The sequence below is a fragment of the Etheostoma spectabile genome, unplaced genomic scaffold (genome assembly GCF_008692095.1).
Source record: "Etheostoma spectabile isolate EspeVRDwgs_2016 unplaced genomic scaffold, UIUC_Espe_1.0 scaffold325, whole genome shotgun sequence".
In the NCBI taxonomy this organism is placed as follows: Eukaryota; Metazoa; Chordata; class Actinopteri; order Perciformes; family Percidae; genus Etheostoma; species Etheostoma spectabile.
In genome coordinates, this window is record NW_022605585.1 from 597,754 (window position 1) to 601,831 (window position 4,078).

At 42.9% G+C, this 4,078-nt stretch overlaps 1 protein-coding gene and 1 long non-coding RNA gene across 2 annotated transcripts in view; both read left to right on the forward strand.

Annotated features, from left to right (window-relative positions):
- The window catches only part of LOC116686192 (uncharacterized), an 18,617-nt gene that overhangs the window by 13,606 nt on the left and 933 nt on the right, over positions 1 to 4,078 (forward strand). The gene's annotated exons all lie outside the window — the stretch shown is intronic.
- Positions 1 to 4,078, forward strand: part of nudcd3 (NudC domain containing 3) — a 12,374-nt gene that overhangs the window by 7,731 nt on the left and 565 nt on the right. The window lies entirely within an intron of this gene.

Below are 4,078 nucleotides of genomic sequence, written 5' to 3' on the forward strand. Positions count from 1 at the left end.
TGTGTGGGCGCCCGCGTCAGGATCAGGAGAAGTTCAGGCGGACACCGACAGTTACAATGGGGCGTGAGGGCACTACAGCTGGTCTCAGGACTCACGGACGTGGAGGTCCGAGTGTTTGTGCCCAAGACGGTTGTTAAAGGCCGACAGGTAAAACGGTCAATAGTTTAAGATGTATTTATTTATTAGGACACGTCACATTAATCAACATTGCTGTAAAAGGGGACAACTTCTGGGACAACAACGCAAACTCCACACGAAAGTCCGCCCAGACCGGGGATCGAACTCTGCTGTGCTTAGTAGCTGGAGGCGGCAGTGGTCATAGTGTCCACCTAATATGTATCTGAAGTCTCTTATATAGACCTTGTGGTTAATACTGTATTGAAGCTCTTTTATATAGACCTTAGTGGTCCCTAATACTGATCTGAAGTCTCTATATAGACCTTGTGGTCCCTAATACTGTATCTGAAGTCTTTTATATAGACCTTAGTGGTCCTAATACGTATCTGAAGTTCTTTTATATAGACTAGTGGGTCCTAATACTGTATCGAAGTCTGTTTATAGACCTTAGTGGTCCCTAATCCGTATCTGAACGTTTTTTATCTACCTTAGTGGTCCCTAATTACTGTATCTGACGTTTTAATAGCCTTGTGGTCCTTACTTATTATAAGCTAAGTAGGCCATCTGGGTCCCTACATCTGTTCTGAAGTCTCTTTTAATATAAGACCTTAGTGGTCCCTCTAATACGTCTGCCGTGAGCTTTTATCTAGACCTATGTGTCCCCTAATACTGTATATGAAGTCTCTTTTATATAGACCTAGTGGTCCCTAAACTGTATCTGAAGTCTTTTATATAGACCTTAGTGGTCCCCTAATCCTCTGTTGTCCTCGGGTCAAATTTGACCCCTTTAAAAAATGACTATATCTCAAATATGAGATTCTTTGACACAATTATCCACAAAAAATGGATTGGATTCTTCCAAAAAGCTCCATTATAAATACCAATCTATCACATTTCATTCCTTCTACGATCTTAATACTTAGTCAAAATAATCATAATTTTGCTTTCTTACTCAAATATATGTATAATTTTATTAAATGAGGGTTTGACCATGAATTCCAAATAGTAGTGTAAATATAGTAAGGTGTGTAATGAAAACTAAAAAAAAAAAGTCTGAAAAAGGGACAAAATGTCAATTTCTGTCATTTGACCCGAAAGGACAACACAAGGGTTAAATAAATGTGTTGCTACCTGTTGTTGGGGCCCGGTCTATTCCCACCTGTCGTATCGGGAGTACGGGTCCCCCTCCAAGTGATTGTAGTTGTGTCTCATTACAATGTCGCGTCCCGCTGTCCCGCTGTCCGCTGTCTGTCCTCAGGTCAGAGTCAGTCTGCAGACCGGCAGCTTGCAGGTGTGTGTGGGGGAGGGAGCCGAGGAGAAGACACTGATGGAGGGAAGTTCACCCACAAGATCAACACTGAGAAACTCCCTGTGGAGTCTGGAGCTGGACACTGCGGGTGGTGAGACCACAGCACACGACACACCCACACAACAACACGGCACCAAAAACACACACACACACACAGAACACAGAAACAACACAAAACACAACCACAGACACACCACAACACAAACGACACACACCCCACACACACAACACACACACACATACACACACACACACACACACACACACAGACACACAGAAACATACACACACACACACACCACCGACACACAGACAAAATACAACACTCACACCCAACACACACAGACACAAACAGAACCATACACACACACAACACACACACACACACACCACACACACACAACACACACAACACAAACACAACACAGCCAGCCAGCGCCCTGGGAGAACACACACCACACAAACAACAGCCACACAACACAGACAGCAGCAGCTGGGAGACACACACACAAACACACACACACACACAAAGGCACACACAACACACACGCACACACACACACACACGCAAACCAACAACACACACACACAAACACACACACCGTGTGTTTTTTTTGTCGACTTTCAAATGAAAGCTTTTTAGTTTAACTCGCCGTCTTTGGCCTCCAGCAGGTCGCTCAGCAAGACCGGAGGTTTGGTGGAACGCGGTGCTGAGAAGGAGAACAGGAGGGACGACATCGAACCAAAATCAAACCGCGAACGCTCCATGGCAACGGTTGACGAGGAGGAGCACGCCGTTTCTGGACCGACTCCTTCGACTACCACCAGAAGCTGCAGGGCAAACCCCAGAGTCACGAAAATGGTGAGGGCACGACTCAACACTAAACTGATGAGCAGCGGGGGGAAGTAACTAAGGACCTTAACCCTCTGAGCCCGAGACACTCGCACACGAGTAAAAACGTACCTCTGATTCATAGTTAATAACTTTTGAACCATACAAGCAATTACTCACTTTCGGTTTCGTTTAATCCTGAGTTTTCGGCTTTACGGCGGTCTTTCGGGTCTTTTAGCCTCTACAGGGGATTTTCTATCCAGCTGGAACTTAGCCTCTTTGGGCTTTAAATCCATACTGGTTATACCAAGATTGATCACTTTATGTCCATAATTCATCGCGTTTTGGCATTTCTGCCGCTGGCGCTGCCCCGTCTCTTCTCTCGTCTCCCGTCTATTGTTTCAGGAAGTGCATGCCCATATTTGGGAGATTAAAAGCACCCCTGTATGCAAGGACAGAGGGACAAAATGCCTATAGACTCTGATGGAAGGCAAAATAATGCAATATTAGACAATATTTGCTTGTATCACAATGCTGTGGGTTGTAATATCAATAAAGGACATTATTATGTTATATGGCTAAGTTAATGTTCATGAGAGCAAAACGTCTTGACTTTTTGGGAAAAAAGGCATGATTTTGTCAAACGTTAAGTTATAATGATTATTTCTTCACAGTGTGACTCCAAGACATAGAGAAGTGTTTTGATGGAAAATGGCTTAGAGAGGTTTACTTATTGTCTGTGATATCAATACATATCTGAAGATTATTATTTATGTTTATTTATTTATCTTTAAGGCCTACAACCATTTTAACATGCAAGTGACCTCACTGCAACCCCAATTTCAAAACCAGTTGTCCTAAAAGAAATGATGTTCATATCGTATTGACTGTAGACAACAGGGTCGATGTTTTACAAGCTTTTTTATAAAATAAATCCAGACAGACAATGAACTGTAAAAATGGCCTCAGGGCCCAGAGCGTTAACTACAAGTACTGGACTTAAGTACAAAAAGGTTCTTGTAGTTGTACGTCAAAAACTTCGGGGAAAAAAACAAAAGTGTTAAATATAAAAAATAAAAAAAAGAGTCCTAAAAAAAAAAGCCAAAACTTAGACACACTGTCTGCTGTCTAAATCTGCATCAGTCGGTTTCTCTGTTCAGAGAATAGAGATATTCATGCATATCCATGTGTCGGGTACTTTGGCAGTTACCCACTAGTTCGTAACCAAGACTCGTTCCAGTAATCAACAGAAGACAGGAAACACGACAGGTTTTTACTTGGAGAGCGTGTCAGAGTGTCACCTGACCATCTCCAGACCAACTCTAACAGTCTCCTTCAGTGCAGCCTTGGCATAGTCGGAGTGAAGCAAGTTTACACAATGTCTGCAGAGACGTGTGCGACCTATAACCGCACGCTACACAAGACAACAGCATGACATGGAGTCAAAAAAGCAACCACACAAACACACAACACCACACACGTACCACAACACCACACACACACACACACACATACACTACAGAGGTGAGTAGATTCAATCAGTTCAATCCAGAGGACATAGACACTCACACAATAGGAAGTGAGTAAATAAGGAAACCTGCTGTTAAGACAGAGACATTCAAAGTCTGTGTGAAATGACACGTGTACAACGACAGGCAAAGTTCACAAATGAAAACACATTTAAGTCTGTAACATAAAACGGTATAAAAACTTTGAGCATTCTTGGAAAAGTAAAATCTCTAACACCATGTCCTACACTTATGGAGCCAGTGTATATCCTGCACCTGCTGCTATTGACCTTCTGGTTAGACCCAAACTGC